This window comes from Geotrypetes seraphini, chromosome 3, assembly GCF_902459505.1.
Source record: "Geotrypetes seraphini chromosome 3, aGeoSer1.1, whole genome shotgun sequence".
Classification (NCBI taxonomy): Eukaryota; Metazoa; Chordata; class Amphibia; order Gymnophiona; family Dermophiidae; genus Geotrypetes; species Geotrypetes seraphini.
Window position 1 is genome coordinate 164,136,104 of NC_047086.1, and position 21,434 is coordinate 164,157,537.

The 21,434-nt window shown below is 41.9% G+C and overlaps 1 long non-coding RNA gene across 1 annotated transcript; it reads right to left on the reverse strand.

Annotated features, from left to right (window-relative positions):
• Positions 1 to 4,653: 4,653 nt before the first annotated feature.
• LOC117357068 lies at positions 4,654 to 10,708 on the reverse strand. Its single transcript, XR_004538761.1, has 3 exons — positions 10,608 to 10,708; positions 6,243 to 6,361; positions 4,654 to 4,820 (listed from the first exon to the last, which is right to left on the reverse strand). It is a non-coding gene; the product is annotated as an uncharacterized LOC117357068 (long non-coding RNA).
• Positions 10,709 to 21,434: the final 10,726 nt, after the last annotated feature.

The following is a 21,434-nucleotide window of genomic DNA, read 5'->3' on the forward strand; positions in this document are numbered from 1 at the left end:
CTCTTACAGGTCATGATATCCCCCCTCAAACCTACTCCCATAAACAAACTCCCTCTCAAATCAAGCCATATACAAACAGGCTATGGAGGGGGCCACTGTAGCCCCCATGGCCACCCATCTAGTCTGCAAGTAATAATGATCATTGAATATGAAATAGTAATTACACTCTATTATCATTTTATGAAATTCATCTAGCATGTCTTTAAATCCCTCTGATCGATCCATAGTGGCTATTAATTCTTTCAATAATTCCATTGACTGTTGTTGAGGTATATTAGTGTAAAGCACAGTTACATCCAGAGTTACTAACAACATGGATTTTTTGTTCGACCTTAATTTTATTCAACTCTTGAATTACATGAGTAGAGTCTTGTATAAATGAGGGGATTTGATGGATTGTATAAATGAGGAGATTTAATTCCTGCAGATAGAAATCCAAAAACTGGGACAAGGGCTGAAACAATGAGCCATTGCTAGAAACTATAGTCCGTCCTGGAGGGGACATCAAGGATTTATGGACTTTAGGAATAAAATAAATAAATGGAATTTTAGGAAAATTTTTATACTCTTTTTCAGTTATTATCCCCTTCAATTTGGCCACATTCAAACAATCAATAATCCTATGCTTAAATTAATCCATGCTTAAATTAATCCTAAAACCCAAATCACGATAATACCCCTGGTCAAGTAACTGCCTCTGTGCCTCACTCTCATAATCAATTTTTATTAAGAATCACCACTGCACCTCCCTTGTCCGCCCGAGTTATGATAATCGAATCATCTTGTTTGTCCGTGCAGTTACTGGTGGGGCATTGTAAAACCTGTGGGGCTCAACAAGGAGGTAGAGTGGAATTTATTATAATTGAATGCACATGAATGAACCAGGATATAAAGAGCATGTGACCTAATAGTGGTACAATTGAATGAATCGGGTGGTGAGCATTCTGTTTGGTCGCTTCCGCTCAGTGGACCTGGTTTAGAAATCCTTTCCTGTTTTGCTGCTATACATTGGTATTAAGGTAACAATATGATAGAAATCTTTTGAATGAAGGTTTAGGTTGACTTTGTAAAAGAGAGCTATGGTGTTTTAAATGGATTGAGTTTGTTAGCAGGCAATGAGAACTGCCTCTCATCACAGCTCCTGATGATGCCTTTGGAGCGAAACCCAGTCTTGTGTCAAGTGTGGTTGATAACATTTTGAGAAAGAAGCTTTGTAATACTGGCTTGTGGAGATTTCAAATTTGAAGTGGTTAAATGGAAGAACAAGGGAAAGTGGATTTGCCTTTGGATAGATTGTAGATCGGAGTTTGAACATTGCATCATCAAAAGACTCTGATAAACTTTAGTCAGTTGGTTTTTACAAGTGGAGGGAGGGTTCTTATTGTGATTGTATGGGTTGTTTATGATATGATGATTTGAATAACTTATGAGTGTAAAATTGATAACATATTTATTTAAAAAGTGATAAGAAATTATATGTAAGCACATTTTAGCTTCTTTATATTGAAGTATTTAACTCACAGAGGCTAGTAATATTCTATTACTGTCCCATTATATTGTGGTATGCATATTTATTAGGGACAAGTGGGCCGCTTAATCGGTTAAGTGCTGAATATTGGTCCTTAAGAGCATAAGAGACAACTCTGCCCCTGGACTGTCCGCCAAACAGCCAGTAGTCTGTGGTATTAACCATAGTCAGCGGCATTAACCATTTAAGTGCCACAGAAGCCATTTAACAGCTAGAATCTGATTCTGGCTAGTTAAGTCGGTTTGAATATTAACCCCATTTTTTTCCTCAATGTTATCATAACGGTTTTTGCTCCTTTCACACTTGATTCTGGCTATGAAGAATGGAGGCTTAAGCAACTTTATGGTAATCAAAACTCTTTCCTATAAAAATTCTGTAGTTCCATCTCTTGCTTTTCTCTCATAATGATATGCACGTAAACCACTTAGATGGTTTTCTACCAATAGGCGCAGTATATCAAATAGCTTGGAAACTCTGAAATCTTCAACACATATGAATGTACATTATTTGTCACCTTTATATTCTTCCAAGCCCAATGTGGCCCAGAGAGAGAAAGAGAACTAAGATTATTCCTCAACCTGATTTTCCCATGCAGAAATTCACAGTGTTATCCACTGGGCCATGTGGCTCATCTCCCTACTCCATTCCTAGAACCTCATAAATAATGAAGTTTAGTAGTTTTCAACATGAAATATGTTTTGAGAGAAAAACTGTACAGAATGAAATGTGGATGATTTCTTTTTTCACCCTGGCACAAATGCAGTTTGACTCAGTGTATATAATATCTGCATTCACTGGTACTAGCATTTCATTTCTCTTTCTTTATTTTGTTAAATTCCAGTGTCATTCAGCTGTTCATAGCTCTAAAGCTGTAGGCAAGCCAACAGTCTGGCAGCGTGACTTGAATATGAAATAAGTCAAGAAATGTTAAAGAAGTCTTTGAGCCCTTGTTCATCTGAGGACCCACTGAACTTTTGGTTCAAGTATACAGTCTGTTCTGCAGCCAGCTTACTTTAAACAGTAGTGTGATTTAAGAAATCTCTCATAAAATTTCAGTCACGCAGACATATACAGTTTGGAAGAAAGCCCTGGTTGATGTAGGTTGTCGAGCATAATGACTAAAATTCCTACAATAATTAAGAAAAGATGAATGTATGAATTATATTTCCAGATGTGTTCAGGAGCCAGCTGCAGAATCCTAGACACGACCTCTGTAAATGAAAATCGCTGAAGATTTAGGCACCCTTCACATGGATCAAAATAATTAACTGGCCCAATGCACCAATATCTGCACCAAGAAATTGTTAGCTTGCAGGAAACACGCATGTGCTTTTGGCCTCGTAGAAAAGAGTTGGCCCTTTTTGATTTTAAGGCTTAAAAGGCTCCAGGTAGTGTTGAAGTTAAGCACTCTATTGAAAACTTATCCTTAAGAGAGATCAGCTTTGATTCAAATGTAAATTAGTATAATTTCACATAAAGTTGTAAATTGGCAATCTGGCGTAGTGAAAAAGAGTTTGTTTTCAAATCAGAAAGGATGGGAATAATTCAATATGTAATAGGCATAGGTAGGGTTGAAATCTATGCATGCATCTTACAGAAAACTGTAATTTCAGCATGTATATATATCATTTAGACATGCCCATTTAAGCAAGCCATGGCCCTGGTATAAATGTGCTATAATTGTACTTATCTTCTATATTTCATATATTCTCAAACTGTTTTCAACATTAAAGCAAATTTTATATCAAGCAAGAATGATAGCTTTTTGTTGGCCAGGGGCTTCATTCTGCTGACATGCATGTGTTTTGCTCCCACTGTTTCAAGGCAAATTCCCCCTTTTCCCATTCCCCGCAGTCATTCCTCAGCATAGTTTCATTGTTTCAAAAGGGGAAATTTGCCTTGAAACAGTGGGAGCAAAGCATGTGCATGGCAGCAGAATGAACCCCCTGGCTGACTAAAAAGAAAAAAATGAGAAGAAAAAGCTAAGTCATCATTCTTGCTTGATATAAAATTGCTTTAATGTTGAAAACAGCTGGAGAATATATGAAATACAGAAGAATTGTAAAGTAATTGACTGAGAAAAATGGATCAGTGAAGCTCTGATGTGTATCTCCTTAGCGTGATGAAATATTGATTCGCTATTGAGGGATATCGCTGGGATCTGAAAAAAATAAGATAAATTATATTTGCTGCTTAAACAAGATTGTATTCTAATGCTCCAAATGGATTAAATTTGCTGCAAGTTATAATTTGCACTTAGGCACTTCTTCTGGGCTACCACTAGCATCAAGTTCCTTCACTATAGTAGCAGCTGCCATTTTTACAAGTAGGATTTCCTCCGCTGTAAACGCCTTTTCTTTCTCTCAAGAAGCTCCTGTCATGTATACTTTACCCATGGAACTCCAAGTAGTATGTAAGCTTTCTATTTAGACTTATTGTTATTCGCTGACTGTCCAGCCTTCTTTCAATGTGAACCGCCTAGAAGTCGCCTGACTATGGCGGTATAGAAAAATAAAGTTATTATTATTATTATTATTATTATTATTAATAATGGGAGACACCCCCCCAAAAAAAATCTTTCATTCACACTGCCATAGGAGCTGCATCCCTCCCTGCCATCCCTCCTTGCCATCTGGCCAGCCATTTCTTCCCCCTGCAGGTGGTGGGACTTGGCCACCCCACCACCACATGGTTCACTTCAGTTTCATCTGCACAAAGATAGCCAGTCTGATAGATGTATTGACCCTCAACAATAGTCTGTAGCTCCTGATACAAAATATGCAAGAACAGTTCAAACATACGCTGGGTTTTACCGTGGGCCAGTGAGGTAAGTGCTCCGATGCTCATAGAAATCCTGTGAGCGGCGACGCACTTACCTCACCAGCCCACGGTATAAACCTCTACCGCTGTTTAGTAAAAGGAACCCTAATAGGAAGACTCTCACTCCTTGAAAAATCCTACGACTATTCATACCACTCCCTCAGAAACAGGGACTGAACAATAAGGCATCAAGATACAATTAATTATACAGTAATGATTGCTTGCTATCTAATATAAGCATATGGAATCTTGAGTTCTTGTTCTTTGGAGATATGGTACCTACCTTGCCCTTTGTGCAGTCACCTCACAACATTGTGTCTGGCATCATGATACAGCCAGAACATTGTTGAACTATGGCTTTTGAACACTTGAAGCCCTTCTCTACATCGATGCTTCAACTTGACATTTCCTCATTGACTGCAGTGTGCCCCTGATCATATGACTAATAGTCAGTTGAAGTGTAGAAGGGAAACTGGAGATGACAAAGGTTAAATCTGTTAACGAAATATAATGTGAAAGCAATACCAATACGATACCAGTACCTATCTCTAATGCAGGTTAAATCTGTCCATATTTTGAATTCAGTTGGAGATAGGAAGGAGAAGGAGAGGTGCTGCCTGCCACTTTGTCCAATTAGGCCTACTGTCCCCCTATATGGATTCCAAGTGAGTATTCCAGTTAGTCTCTGCAGCAGGAAATAAATAGTTTAGGATGGCTATAGTAATTCATTAGGAGTTACAGTATCACTACTCTGCAGAGCTCTCTTTTTTATTGAACTAACGTAATACATTTTTTGATTAGCTTTTGAAGGCAACACCCTTTGAAGAAGAAGGTGTTGCCTTTGAAAGCTAATCAAAAAATGTATTACATCAGCCTAATAAAAAAGAAAACATCTAATTTTCTTTTCTGTGTTTTGTTTTATTTCTATTTATTGCCTTGCTGACAAGATAACCTTCAGCTTTGCCCAAGCCCCAATTCAGGACCCCCGAGGCACTATCTAGTTAGTGCTAAGGCAGTCAGAAGAAATATTCTCTGCTGCATCTTGCCCAGGCAGAAATAAGAAATTATAACAGCGATAGAGGAGAGGCTTCCGGGTTACCAGCAGGCAGCTTGTAGCAATGGCTGCCGCGGACTCTAACCCTTTGAAGATGGTCAGCGAAAGTGAAGAGGACCGTAGGACCCAGCCTACTTAACCAAAGTTCTCTGTGGGTGGGCAGGTGCATGCGCGGATTGGGTTGCCAGGCCCACCCATTGCTGCACCCCTATCCCCCTTCCTCTGCTCTGCCTGCCATCCCTCCCTGCCATCTGGCCAGCCATTTCTTCCCCCTGCCATCTGTCTCTCCTGCCTCCCTTGTCCCCCTTGATTCAACCTTGATGCCCCCTGTGCCGTACCTTATCATCCCTAGTGGTCTAATGGCTTCTTTGGGAGCAGGAATGAGCCCCAACGTTTTCCTGCCTCTGACACTGCTAGTGCGCCGGCAGTCCAAAGATGTCAAAAAGGCTGCCAAGACTTCATGGGGCAGCCTTGCAAGACTCAAAGTATTTTCCGAGGTTACTTCTGAGTCTGTCTCTTTTCACCTTCATCTTTTCAACTGAAACTCACCTCCTGAGCATTTATGCTATGGAGGTATTTAAACATCTATCATATCTGCCTTCTCCCGCCTTTTCTCCAAAGTATACATATTGAGATCTTTAAGTCTGTGTCCATATGCTTTATGACAAAGACCACTGACCATTTAATAGCTGTCCTCTGGACTGACTCCATTCTGTTTATATCTTTTTCAAGGTGTGTCTCCAGAATTGTATACAATATTCTAAATGAGGTCTCACCAGAGTCTTATACAGGGCTATATTACAGATACAAAGGAACTTCTGAGTAATGGACTTTATGTACCTCAGTCAGAATTTTAAATGCGATTCTATGTGATATAGACACCCAATGATGCTCAAGAAGTAGAAGGGCCACGTCCCCAGCCAACGCGTTTCGTGCTCTTTTTCAAGGCAGTGGGGAGGCTGAAAAGTAAAAATGCAAAAACGGAGAATTAGTTTAATATTAAACCCATGCAATCCCTGCCCCGTACTCGCACCAACAGGGACAACACTCACCTATTATTTCAACTCACTCTTACAGCCGTAGGCTCTCCAAAAGATGGCCACTGCGTTCTAACTCGGGACTAAATCACTCCCACCCCAGTGACGTCACATCTGGACATCTATCAATTAAAGTGACTATCAAATAGATGTTCAACTAGAAATAATGACTATTTATTTATGAAAATTTATAAAGACTATCTATTTATGAAAATTATCTATTTATGAAACTTCCCCTTAGTTAAAACAGCTTAGCCCTACCAGAGAATCATGAAGCTTTTTCTCTGGGCCTTAGACTTGGTCCTCTTCCATTCTCGGGACATCTCTCTGCATCGGTTGCTCCCAAATACTCTTTCTTTGAAGCCTCTCCTGAGCTGCCTTTAAATCAGATTCCAGAGCAATAATCTTATTTTCCATTTCTTTTGTAACCTTTTGGCTCTCTTTTAGAACATGAAAGGTCTCCTTAAACTCTTCTTCTAGTTGACTCATCTCCCTCAATTTTTGTTCATATTGACAGTTGAGAGCATCGCTTTCCTTTTTTAATTCCTCAGTAGTTTTCTTCCAATTAGTTTCCCTGGGCTGGATTGCCTGTAAATCCTGCTCTGCTCTCCAAAGCCTCTGGTTCAGCTCATCAACCTCCTTTTCCAAAGTGACTTTTGATGCCTCTTAGGCTGAAGCAACTTTCAATCACTTTTAACTTGTAGCAACTCCTGGTGTAGTTGCCCTTTCATTTGATTAAACTGTTGGTTCAGAGTTTTGAACTGGCACTGTGCCTCCAACAGTTGCTGAAATACCATGTTATTTCTTTCTGTGAGGTTGCCAACTTCTTCTTCCAACTCCTTCACTACTTTATTTTTAGACACTTCCATCTCGGTCATCTGTGTCTGGTTGGTTTCTCTAGCCTCTTCCAGAACTTTGTGCAGTTCATTAACAGCCTTGGTCAACTCTACATTCCTAACCTTAGAGTCGTCTGCTGCACTCTTGTAGAGGTTAGAAAGGTTGATGTAAATACAGTGGTGCCTCGCATAACGGACGCCTCGTACAGCGAACGCTGCGCATAACGAACTTCAGGTCTTGATTCGTACAACGGACTTCGTTTCACACAACGAAGTCGCCCGAGGGGCCCGGGGGGGGGGGGGCGGAACTACTCTCGCCGAAGCCGGGAACAGCAGCACCCATGCAGAGAAGGAGAAGACGGCGTGTAGGGGACTCCAGTAAATGCAGAGCAGCAGCTGTGGCAATCAAAAAAAGAGGAGGTCTGCTGTTAAGGTGGACCAGGGTCCTGGAAAATTCGTGAAATCCTGCAATATTACCAGGATCTCAATACAAGTCCATGAGGATCCTGGAGATCCTGCAAATCCTGGTTTTACCCAGACCCGATTCTCTGGTCCTATCTTACGAGACCTGACCCATTTACAGCAAGTTAAGCCATGTTTAAGCTAACGAAAAAAAATCCAGAAAACATCAAAAGATTATTTCCTTTTTAACAAATAGTAATACTGTACCATGAAATACTGTTCCATCATCTCCCTCCACCTTACCCTGGATGCCGAGTTCTCCGGCCCTCTTTCTCGGCCAGCCGCACGCTTTCAGGGAGCAGCGCACGCGCGCATGCTCTGTTGCTCAATCTTCTCCTCTGACGCAACCGGAAACCGGAAGTTGCAGGAGAGTAGAACATTGACCAACTCCAGCAGCTGCGCGTGCACAGCTTTCTGGAAGCGTGCGGCTGGGTGAGGGAGAGGGCCGGCAGACTCCGCATACAAGGTGAGGTGGAGGGAGGGAAATGTAGGGCTGCAGAACGAATTATTTTCTTTTAAATGTATTCTTATGGGAAAACAGGGCTGCAGAACGAATTATTTTGTTTTAAATGTATTCTTATGGGAAAACGCGTTTCACACAACGAACGTTTCACATAACAAACTTGCTCCTGGAACGGATTAAGTTCGTTGTGTGAGGCACCACTGTAGTCAGTTTGTCCTGGAACTTTGCTTCTGTTCTTTTGTTTCATTGGAGTAAGCAAGTCATCTGCCTCCTTCTGCAAAGTCATTCAACAATGTCAGTCTGGTTACTTGCTCCCTTATTCGAGTGATCTCCTCTTCCTTGTTGCTCAGACTACATTTTAATTCACAAATTTTCATCTTCTTTTTCTCTGGTCAGAGATAAAAGTTCCTCTGTTTTAGATTTCAGCTCAACGTCCAGCTAGGTCAGTGGTCTCAAACTCAAACCCTTTGCGGGGCCACATTTTGGATTTGTAGGTACTTGGAGGGCCGCAGAAAAAATAGTTAATGTCTTATTAAAGAAATGACAATTTTGCGTGAGGTAAAACTCTTTATAGTTTATAAAACTTTCCTTTAACAGTTAAAAGGAAAGATATATAAACTATAAAGAGTTTTACCTTATGCAAAATTGTCATTTCTTTAATAAGACATTAACTATTTTTTCTGCAGCCCTCCAAGTACTCTATTTTTTTCTGCAGCCCTCACATTTAAAGTTTAATATCTTTTTTTTCTCAAAACTGGCACATTTCAATCACTATATTGAAAATAAGATCATTTTCCCTACCTGGTGACTTTATTTTTCTGTGCTTTCAATTATGTTTCAAGGGCCTTCTTGTCCTTTGACTGTTTTTCTCTCTGTCTTCACTTTCTGCCTTGCATCCATCTTTGGCATTAACTTAATGTTCAATTTTTCAGCTTTCTTTTCAAAATCTACGTTTCCATGTCTTCCCTTCCCTTCCTATCTCTCTCTTCTTCCATCCTATTTCCATGGTCTGGCATCTCTTTCCTTCCTTCCTTCCTTTCCACTGGTCTGGCATCTGTCTCCTTCCCTTCCCCATGCCCTGGCATCTTTCCCTCCCCCTCCATGGTCTGATATCTCCTTCCCTCCCTCTCATGAACTTGGCTTCTCTTGTTCCTTGGCCTCTCTTTCCCCAATTGGGTGCAGCAGCAAAAGAAGCAGCATTTCCCTTCCCCCTTTCTTGTGCAGGAGAGGCATTTCTCTTTCCCTTTCCCTGTATAGCAGCAGCAGCATTTCCCTAGGATCCCCCTTTCCTATGTAGCAGAAGCATTTCTCTTTCCCTTCCCCTTCCATTCTCTTCCTTGTGGAGCAGCAGCATGTCTGGCCAGCTCAGTCGAACGTTCCATTCAAAGCCACTGGTGGCGGCTCCTTGCGAGATCCGCGCCTACGTCTGAAGCCTCTCTGATGTTGTGACATCAGAGAGGCTTCTGATGCAGGAGTGGATAGCGCGAGGAACCGCCAACCCGCGGCTTTGAACGGAACGTTTGACTGAGCCGGCCAGACATGCTGCTGCTCCAAAATGCTGTGTTGATCGCGTCCAGACCGGGGGCCGCAAATAGCACCTGGAGAGCCACATGTGGCCCGCGGCCCGCGTGTTTGAGACCGCTGAGCTAGGTTTTCTCCCTCTGCAACCATTCTTTCACAAACAACATTGGGGGTATGTCTGAGCCACAGTCAATATGGACGCCTGAGCTTAGCACTCTTCCTCCATTGCAGAGAATATCAATTTTCAGGCTTGTGTTTTTCGTCAAAACAGAACTTTTTACACATAATCTTCAAGGGGAAGAAGTCAGCTTCTAAACCATCTAAAATGGACATCTCTACTGGTTCAGCGACAGGTTTAAAAAGAACCAAACTAGACCCTCCAACGCTGGAGAAAATGGCACCTGAGAAAAAGGCTGCTAACTCCAATAATATCATGCTGGAGGAGCTTCAGGCTCTCCGAGATCTAACCACCAAACACTTCGAAACCACAAAAGAACTCAAAGTAGACCTGGCCACAATTAATACATTATCAGCCTTTCAATTAAGAATTGAGACTCTTGAATCTCGTGCGGACACTACTGCTCTGGAAATAGCGCAGTATCAAGACCTTTCACAAACAGCACCAACGTGTGGAAAGTCTGTATAAGGAAAACTTTTATTTCTTTTCTCTGCTGAGCTTGTTCACTCACAGGCTTAAAGCACCATAAGTTTGGTTCCTACTTTACTTGTTAAACAGTCCAAACAGAAGAACATTTAGGAGAAAGAAACCCCTTTTCTGCAACAAAAGTCTCAACTGGCTTCAGCTCAGCTGCCACACCCCAAACACAGGACAGTCACCTTTAAACATGCAGGTACAATTTACAGAGGTCTTGGACAAGAAGCTCACCTCTTTAGTGTTTTCCTGGATGAGTTCTCGACTAGCTTTCTCACTCGAGTCCTCCCCAGGGCTTGAATGCAGCCACAGTTAGGGAAATAATTCAATTCTGAGCTTTCTCTACTCAGGGAAATCTCTCTTCCACAGGGACCTCCCTGAATGATTCTCCTCTGGGGCGGGTATACTCCTTGCTGCCTGGGTCCTGCCCCTTCTGACTCAGCAGGCTCTTTTCTGGGCAGTTAGCGCTACCTCTGCTGTCCATTGATAGAATAGCACCATTTAGGGAGAATCCCTGACTCTATCACACAGTAATAGAAATTTAAACTGTATGTGGAGGCTTATAGGGAACCAGTAAAGTGATTTGAAGAGAAGGATAATGTGAGTGTTGCAAAGTTGGTAGAAGATAAGCCATACAGCTGAGTTTTGCACCAATTGCAGGAGGGAGAGGCAGTTCAGTAGGGAGCCCTGTTAGAAGTAAATTGTAGTAATCTAAGCATGGGGTTATGAGAGTGTGGACAAGATTGCAGGTAGTGTGTTCAGAGAGGAAGGGGTGAATTTTGGCAATGTTGTAGAGATAGAAGCGATAGGCTTTAGCCGTCTGTTGGATGTAATTAGAAAAAGAGAGGCTGGAGTCAAAGATGACTCCAAAGTTGCGAGCAGAGGAGATTAAGTTAGCAGTGCTCAAGAGAACCTGGAAGTTACAAAAGAAAAGACCAACAATTATTACAGTCCCCGGCCATTATTAGGGCCAGATGCACAAAGCCCTAGCTACCTGGTAAAAAAATACTGGGTTGAGAGTGAATTTGTTTTCTGAGCTATGCTCAGCACAAATAGCATGCAAATTTTGTGCACACTATTTGTGTTGAGCAGCTCGGTACAAAGGGGAGTAACTGTGCCTGATGCCTCCACAGAAGAGCAAATTGGTCTTCTGCGCAGGCCCAGTACAGCTCCCGATCACCAGAGCTTGCATCAGGTTTTTTTTGGGGTTTTTTTCCTTAATTTGTGACTTGCCCAAGATCATGCCCACAACCTCTGGCTGCTGAGACAGGAGTTGTAACCACTAAGCCACTTCTCCATAGTAGGTAGGGTTGTTGAGCTTGAGCTCTGATAAACAGCAGCAAAAAAATTTAAAAAGATGTCCACAGCTGGAAGGTTGGGGTTTTTATTTTTTTGTTTCTTTGTCAGAGCTCAAGCACAGAAGGAGTGGTTACAGTGCCTGCCTCAGCAGCCTGAGGCTGTGGGTTTGATGTTTTAGAGTGATTTGAATGAACAAAGCTGTTGTGCGTCTGTTATGTGAGTGAATGTCCCATGCCTAACAGCTGTGTTCTGCCCATAGGCATGGGACAAACACTCACATAAAAGACACACAAACAGCTACCAGCAGCTCCAGAACCCCCATAACATTTTATCAGGTAAGAGGTGGGCGTTACCTTTTGTGCATCATAAGGAGAGCTCATTTAAATTCTAATGAGCTCCTTTTAATGCATTTGCATAGGGTTCTCAGTGGCTGCCACAGCAATCAGTAAAAGGTCCCAGAGAACCTTTTTGAGCATCGGAGGCTAAGCTGCCGTGCATGTAAGACTGGCTATAAGCAGTCTTACAAGCACAGCAGACTTTTGTGCATTGGGGCCTCAATGTGATCAATGCACCTATTGCGTATATATGATTGAGATCACTAGTATCCCCATACCCCACAGTGGTAAGTGGTTTCATTGCTGATCCTTTTGTAGCAACATTTGAGAAATATTACCTCCTCAATCCAAAGTAATTTGCAACAATATCATACATCTGGGGGTCCTCATATGAATGACCCAATGCTAACCAATGTTCCACCAATGGTGCTTGACATTGATGCTTAATACAACTTAAATGTTCAGCAATACGTATTTTGATGAATCGCTTAATCTGACCTACATAATAAAGACTTCATGACAATATAATGCCTTAGAAGTATTACAATTCATGTGAAATCACTATGGGGCACAGGGACACTTATGGTCTCAATCGTATACTGTTTACACAATAGGTGCATTGACCACATTGATAATACTGTACATAGAAACATGATGGCAGATAAAGGCCAAATGGCCCATCCAGTCTGCCCATCCACAGTAACCATTATACCTTCCTCTCTCTAAGAGATCCCACATGCCTATCCCAGGCTTACTTGAATCCAGACACTGTCTCACTCTCCACCACCTCTTCCGGGAGATTGTACCATGCATCTATCACCCTTTCTATAAAAAAGTATTTCCTTAGATTATTCCTGAGCCTATCACCTCATAACTTCATCCTATGCCCTCTCATTCCTAAGCTTCCTTTCAAATGAAAGAAACTCAACTCATGCACATTTACGCCATGTAGGCATTTAAACGTCTCTATCATATCTCCCCTCTCCCGCCTTTCCTCTAAAGTATACATATTGAGATCTTTAAGTCTGTCCCTATAATGGAAGGTGAACTGTAATAATTGTTGCTGATGTTATTTATAGGTAAGTATCTTGCCTAAATTCCTCTGCCTGTGATAAGCTATCTTGGGAAAATCAACCAAATGGGGATGTACAACTAAAATAAGTCAATATTTTTGTAATAATCACATATCTTGTATGCTTGTGGAACAAAAGGCAGCCTACATACCAAAGAGTCAACACTGCATGCCAGTTGGGGTACAGAGAAGCCAATCCCAGTGACAGTATAAAGCTCTTTTAGACACGTTCTTAATGGATCCAGTCGGATAACCCCTATCCTTAAACTTATTGTGACTTAAATTCCTGAACATTAGTACATAATCTACGCAACCTAAGGAACTGTCCAATGGGGATGCTGTCCTTCCATGATTTAGGGTAGTTATTAGTATAATGTAAAAGTGTATTACAATCAGATCTTTTCCGCTGTATTGTTGTAAAAAATTGATTATTATACCAGTATGTTTTATCTATCTAAATATCTAAAAATGCTGTAGTGGTACTGTGAGATTGACAAGTAAACTTTATATTTGGGTCAACATTATTGACCCACCTCACAAACTCATGTAACAGTTCCTGACTAGAGGTCTGCATGGGAATGGGAATCGTGGGAATCCCCCCTAACCCACGGGACTCCCACTGGGACCCCCCCTCTAGCCAACGGGACTCCCACGGGGATGGAAGGCTTTGGAAGCAGGGTTCATCCATATAATATAATGGGCACATCAGCCTTAGTAAAAGAGGGGGTTTATAAGTTAATTACCTGAACAGAAAACAAAAAAAGGGTTTCACCAAAGAGATTCCACAAGGAAAACAGCAGCGCAAACACAAAAGAAACTGTGGAATTGATGATCCTGTAAGAAGTAATTACTGCTTTTTATGGGGACGGGCGAGGATGGAGGTAATTCCTTGCGGGGATAGGTGGAGATGGAGAGGATCCTGGCGGGGATGGGCGGGGACGGAGAGGATCCTGGCGGGGACGGGCGGGGATGGGTGGGATTTCTGTCCCCGTGCAACTCTCTATTCCTGACTACAACCCTAAATCATGATGATGTCATTAATATATAATTAATATATAACTTGGCCAATTTTGCATTACGGGCTTTGTGAAGCAGCTTCAGTGAAACACGTCAAGACCAGAGCTTTATGGAACTGTGACCCAGCAGCAGTAGAATTTCAGATAAATGGTTTTGAAAATTTTCATATGTGCAATTTATAAATACAAAACTTGTGCGATGATTAAAGAGTGAAATTACAGCCCGTTTATTTATTTTTTTGCAAGTAGAAATTTTTATTAAATATGTCATACACAGCAAAAAGGAATACCATCATAGCATAAAAAGAAATAAATCAAATGGAACATTCAAAATGATAGCATTCCTAGAACAATACAAAACAGCAATCAAACCCCCCTCCCCCTCCCCCAACTTCCCACCCCCATACCAAGAACATCACCAAAAACACAATAATCCAATGGTTTGTACATTGACAAGAGATCAAAAAGAAAAAGTACATAGTCTGCAGAATCAAAAATAAGCCAATCACGCAGGAGTGGGCTGATATGTCCTACCGACTGCAGCATATTGCGCTTGCTCCCATGTTGGTGGAGAATGCAGTCAAATTGTTGGTCCGTTGGCACCTTTCTCCTGTGCTTATCAGAAAATTACCCGCTCAAGAGTCTGTGGTGTGCTGGAGGGGTTGTGGAGCGAAGGGCACTTTCTTTCACATGTGGTGGACGTGTCCAATGGTGGATGGTTATTGGGACCAGGTGTTTCTCTAAGCTGGCAAGTTGGTACACACCCCTGTGGGTAGAAATGTCATGGTAGCCCTGTTAGGGGTTAGGGTGGAGGGTTTAAAAGTTACATGCGCATTGAATTTTATAAGCTCTTAGGTGAGGAGATCATTCAGCCACTTGCTCAGATGCTTACTGTCATGGTTGGTACAGAGGCTTTACCGGAGGGTATGAACACGGCACGCATCTTGCTGTTGCCTAAACTGCATAAAGACCCTGAACAAGCAGGTTCCTATCGACCTATTTCCTTATTGAATACGGAGGTTAAATTGTTAGCGAAAATCGTGGCAAAGCGGATGGCTGCTGTGCTTCCCTCCCTTATACATGAAGCTCATGTGGGATTTGTGAAAGGACGAACTATAGCTAAAATTGTAAGAAAATTGTTGCTGTCTTTGGAACAGTGGGCGGCGCACAATTTCTCATCTGTGCTGGTTAGTTTTGATGCCGAAAAGGCACTTGACAGGGTGAGGTGGGATTTTCTTTATGATACTTTAGCGGCCTATGGTTTTGATGGTTTTTTTGTATCGGCGGTGCGAACATTGTATGCTTTTCCACATGCTAGAATAGTGTTGAAAGATTTCAAAATGGACAGGTTCCTGATTTCTAGGGGGACGAGACAGGGTTGCCCCTTATCGCCGTTGTTGTTTGTGCTTACATTGGACCCCCTAATTCGGGATATTTATGCGATGCCATCTATAAAGGGATTTGACATCAAAGCTACCTCTTTTAAGTTATCGGCCTTTGCGGATAATATTTTAGTACATCTTACAGATCCTTTGCCTTCTTTGAAAGCCTTAATGGACTTGATAAAAGAATATGGTGAATATGCAGGGTTTCGCTTAAATGTGGATAAATCAGAGGCGTTAGCATCCTCTGTGGCGGTTCAGGCCCTATGGGGGAATGGATTTCGTTGACATAGGCGCCTGGGCAGTTTGTGTATTTGGGGACTTTGACGACTATGCAGGTTCCCCATTTGTATCGTCTTAATGTGGATAAGCTTCAGCAACAGACGGAGCTCTTGCTGGAGACATGGAGGGCATTGCCCCTTTCTCTGATGGGGCGCATTTGTTTGGTTAAGATGTTCATCGTTCCCAAATGGCTGTATGTTTTGCAGACTCTGCCGTTGTGCTTGCTAAAGAAAGATTTACGCATTCTTTATAAAGGGGTTACTCGTTTTTGTTTGGCGGCTAAGAAACCTAAATTGAAGGTGTCTCAGTTGTTGGGGAATTGGCATAGGGGAGGATCAGGATTACCAGATGTGCGGATTTATAATTATGCGTGTCTGCTTCATCATTTGGGAGATTGGGTGAATATGACTAGCAATTATACCCCTCTTCTGATGGAGCGTGAGTTTTTTGCTCCCTATGATGTGTTTGCATTATTGCATAGTTCTTGGAGGGCGCTGCCCCCTTCTTTCAGATACAGTGTATTATTTAGCGCATTGCAAGCGGCTTGGTGTTGGCTTGTGCATATCTTGGGAGGAGATTCGACTGTCACTGATCTCTTGCCCTTGCAGGGAAACCCGAACTTTCCTCCAGGAAAGGAATCAAGAGAATATCTGTCCTGGAGAGCGAAAGGAGTTACAAGTTTAGAACATATTTTGGGAGATGATGAGGAGATGTTGACATGTGCAGATTTACTAGCTAAGGTGGGGGAGACCTGGGGAGCGCAGTTTGCATGTCATCAAGTAAAACACTATATGAGATCCCTCGACAGAGCACAATTGAGTTTGCACTTGGGGGCCAAGCTGCGGGAGTTTTTTGCTCGAGAGGAGCGGACGTCTCTTAAGGTCTCTAGCATTTATGCTAGTTTGCAAGATTTACAACCTGCCAGGGTCTACCAGAGCATCAAGGGTAAATGGGAAAAGGAATTGCAGATTAATTTGGGACATTGGGATGTAGCCCATACTTTGAGGGTGACGCCTGGGGTGACCCCTTGTGCTTGGTTGCGGGAAACGTATTATAGGATGACCTTACGAGCTTATTACACTTGTACACAGATGTTTTATAGTGGAGGTCTTTCTACACCACTATGTCATAAATGTGGGATGGAGGGTCATATTTTGGGACATGCCTTTTGGTTTTGCCCCCATTATTCAGCGCTTCTGGAGGCGTATAATCTTATATGTCAGGGTTAATTGGGAGAGTCTTACGCAGTACCCCGGACCACTTTGTCTTGGATTTGCCAGAGGCTTTTGGCCATTTACCTAGGGGGCATCGAGCTTTGTGTAGGAAGATGAGTTTACTGGCCAGGAAATGTATTCTTCAGTGCTGGACTGTTCCGGACCCTCCGGCATATTGGCAGTTGGTCATTTGGGAGGCGCGAGATGCCGGAGGGTCTAGGAAACGAAAGATGTTGTTTTTGAATATATGGGAGCCTTATCTGCAAGTCTTACATCCTAAGGGCCGCAGTGCAGTTTTAAGATGGGTATCTAATTTGTTAGTTATTTGGGTTGGGAGAGTAATGGTGAGTACTGGTGGGCGGGGTGGAGAGTATCATGGGGGAGGAGAGGGGGGATTGAGGAGGGGAAATGGGGTATATTGAAGGCTCTGGCAATTAGTCAAAGATAGGATAAGTGGCTCAGGTGGGGGGAAGGGGTGGTGTGACATTTTTGGGGTTCATAAAAGTACTGGGCTTTGGAGTACCTTTCCATCCTCATTAATCTCACTTGCCCTATGTAGAGAAGGAAGGGGAGGGATTTTGGTTGATGTTACTCTTTTATTGTATATGCTTGTTCTATTATTGTATATGATGCATTATTATTTGTACTGTGCACCTTTGGGTTTGAGCTGATGTTGTATTTGATGTGTTTGCATCAATAAAAATTGTTTGAACCTAAAAGTTACAGCCTGTTTAAACATCTGGCATATCCAGTGTCTGGTCTGAAAAATCGCATTTCAACTCTGAGCACTGTTTTGATACACAGCTGGTGAATGTTTGAATAATTTATGGTAATTTTCACAGGCCACTTCTTTACATGTGTTCTATGATTGAGCCTTTGAAGTTGGCAGTTTTGTTTTGTTTCCCCTATTTGTGTGGATTAATATATCTCTTCCATAACTTTATTCTGTGAACATACTTGTTCTGCAAAATATGTCAAATACAAACACACTATAGTAGATGGGACCACTGTGCCTCCCATCACCACTCCTTTTACTTGCAAATAATAATGATGTTCAAATATAAGGTAATTATTATTAATAACAAATGTAGCTAATTGCACTATCTGATCCATTTTTTCTATTTAAAGATCTGTCTTGTCCTTATTACTGCTGAACCACTTGGATTGCCTGAACTTGAGGAATATTTGTATACAATGAAGTAGTGTCCAATGGGACCAGTATATAAGTACTATCTTGCCAATTAATTGTGTCCAAGTCTCCCTGAATTTGAAGGAAATGAGTAGATAATGTTAATGATACAAAGGGTTTCAAATAATAGTCCACATATTTTGACAAGAGTTCCAAAGGTGAGCTGCTAACTGATACAACAGGATTAACCAGGGGGATTAACTGATACAACAGGGGGATTGGAAGTGGACAAAGTTAGGTACACCAGAATCCAGAGACGCCTGGCGCCAAAAACTAGCTAACTACAAAAACACTATCTCTAAAAAGAAAAAAACCTTCTACGCCAACATTATAGGCTACACCTCCTTAAACAGTAGCAAACTATTCAAACTAGTCAATGACCTATTCGACACCCACCCCTACACAAACCCAGTAGAAGATTACACGATCACAGCACACGACCTGGCCGATTTCTTCAACTCAAAAATATCTAAATCAAGGCTTGCCCTCCCAAACACACAAGACGCCCACTGGAACTACACCATCCTCCAGGACCCTGACTCCTCTTCTAAAGCCGACATGAGCTGGATCAACTTCAAGGAAACTGACTGGCTAACGTTCAACAAATATTATAATAAATATACAAAATCTTACTGCAAATTAGACCCCTGCCCCCCTAACGTGATGAAATCTGCCCCCATTAGCTTCAAAACCAACCTTCTAACCTGGATCAACCTACAATTATCCGTTGGGAAATTCCCAGAAGACCTAGGCCAAATTATTATTACCCCTATAAAAAAGAACAAAAAAGAAGCAACCAACAACATATCAAACTACAGACCCGTCGCAAATATCCCTCTGGCTGCCAAATTAATGGAAGGCCTGGTAAATGCTGACCTAAACAACCACTTAGACAAATTCAACTTACTACATACCAACCAATCTGATTTCAGACCCGGCTTCAGCACCAAAACTATAATGGCCTCCCTGCTAAACTTCCTACACTCCCTTCTCAGTCAAGGCTCCAACGTTTTGATCCTCCAACTGGATCTAAGCAGCGCCTTTGACCTAGTTGACCACTCCATCATGCTGAACTGTTTGGAGGCAATAGGCATCTCAGGAAACACTCTTACATGGTTCCGGGGATTTCTCAAACTCAGGTACTATCAAGTACTCAAAGATGATAATCTCTCCTTCAGCTGGAACAACAACTGCGGACTCCCCCAAGGCTCCCCGCTCTCACCAACCCTCTTCAATATCTACCTCATCTCATTGGGACACCTATTACAGAGCTTAAACCTCACCTTCCACATTTACGCTGACGATATCACCGTCTTACTTCCATTATCCGATATTTCGCCGAATTTCATCATTCACCTATCCAATATCCTAAACCAAATAGAACTTTGGATGAAGGCCTACAAACTCAAACTGAACACAGAAAAAACCAAATTTTTCCTAGCCTCTCCCAACGAGCAGATAAAAGACAACAAGATTCTTGTAAATGGCAAAGACTACTAAATTGATCAATCCATTAAAATACTAGGGGTTACCCTTGACAGACACCTAACACTAGATAAACACACTGAGCTAATGTTCAAAAAATGTATCTCTACCCTCTGGAAACTTCGCACCATCAAAAAATTTTTCGATGAATCATCCTTCCGTCTATTAGTACAAGCCTCCATCCTGAGTACTCTGGACTACTGCAACATCATATTTTTGGGAGCATACAAAAAGTCCCTCCACAAACTAAGATTAATCCAAAACACTGCCGTCCGTCTCATCTTCGGACTCAAGAAATGGGAACACATCTCTCCATATCTCCAAACACTCCACTGGTTACCAGTTGAATCCAGAATACTTTTCAAGTTTGCCTGCATCAGCTTCAAAGCGATATTCGGGATGCTACCATCTTACCTAGCGTCCCAATTCCTCACCTCCTGCCCAAAAAAGACCTCCCGCAGAACAAACCTCTTTACTTACCCATCCCTGAAATCATGTCACTACAAGAAGTACCTAAACAGAATGCTTTCTTTCCAGGCAGCCCAACTGAACACATGGCTAGCAAAACCAATACTCGAAGCCACATCATACGCTGACTTCAGAAAATCTCTGAAGACCCGTCTCTTCAACTCCACCCAATCTCTCCCCCCCACCAGTTATAATCCTCCCCGAAAGTCCTCCCCCTCCCCTTTCCCTTCCCCCAATGCTTTCGCTGTACCTCTCTCACGCACATTGTAGATATCTAACTGTAAACAGCATTGATCTCTTGTAACTGTTCATATTGTATCATATTGTATTGTATTGTATTGTATCGGGTCCTGTACCTTATTGTAAACATCCGATAACTGTTCCCTTGTTTCTATCTTGTACCTTATTGTAACACCCTGTACCGGCTCTCTTAGTAGTATCTTGTATCATATCGTACACATCCTGTAACTGTTCTCTTGTTAACATCTTGTACCATTGTAAACACCCCAGTACCTACTCATTTTGTATTATCCTGTATCCTACTGTTAACACTATACTCTCTCCAGACACGACTTTCACTGTAAACCGCTTCGAATTTAGGGTATAGCGGTATATAAGAAATAAAATTATTATTATTATTATTATTAACCAAAGATTGGTAGAACATTGGTTAATGTTGGGTCATGCATATGAGGACTCCAGATGTATGGTATTGTTGCAAATTACTTTGGACCGACTGGAACAAGGTGACACCTAAGGGTCTCAATAAGGAAATAGAAAGATTTAATGTATGAGTTGGCATTTAAGATAGGTGTTAGTGCTTGAAGGAGACAGGGTAGTCTATCTGGTGACATTGGTTGCTATATTTTATGGCAGTTATTTAATCCAGCATAGCGTCTTATAGACCCTTTCATTGTCTGCATTGAGATCACTCTGAAGAATTAGTCGATTTATTAATTAGTTGGTTTAGTATTATGATAATTTCATTATACTGAGGTGTTTGATTCATGTTTATTGTGTTCATTTTGTATGGTTTGATTAGTCACTCTGCCTGATGAAGCAGCAGCTTGAGTTGAGGCATGGAGAGCATTTGAATGGTGTCAGGTCAAAAGCGCGCCGGGATAAAGGCGCGCGCAAAAAACTGTAATTTTCTTCGGTGCGCGCCTCCGCCTTGCGCTCAGTTGTCGGCGCGCGCCTTTGTCTTTCGCGGGGTTGTCTATGAACCCATTTGAATGCTTGAAGTGACAAAATTGTTTTAATCAGCGAAGCCCACTTTGGAACCGCTGAGCTACCTGGGACCATCGTTGCCAACAGTTTTT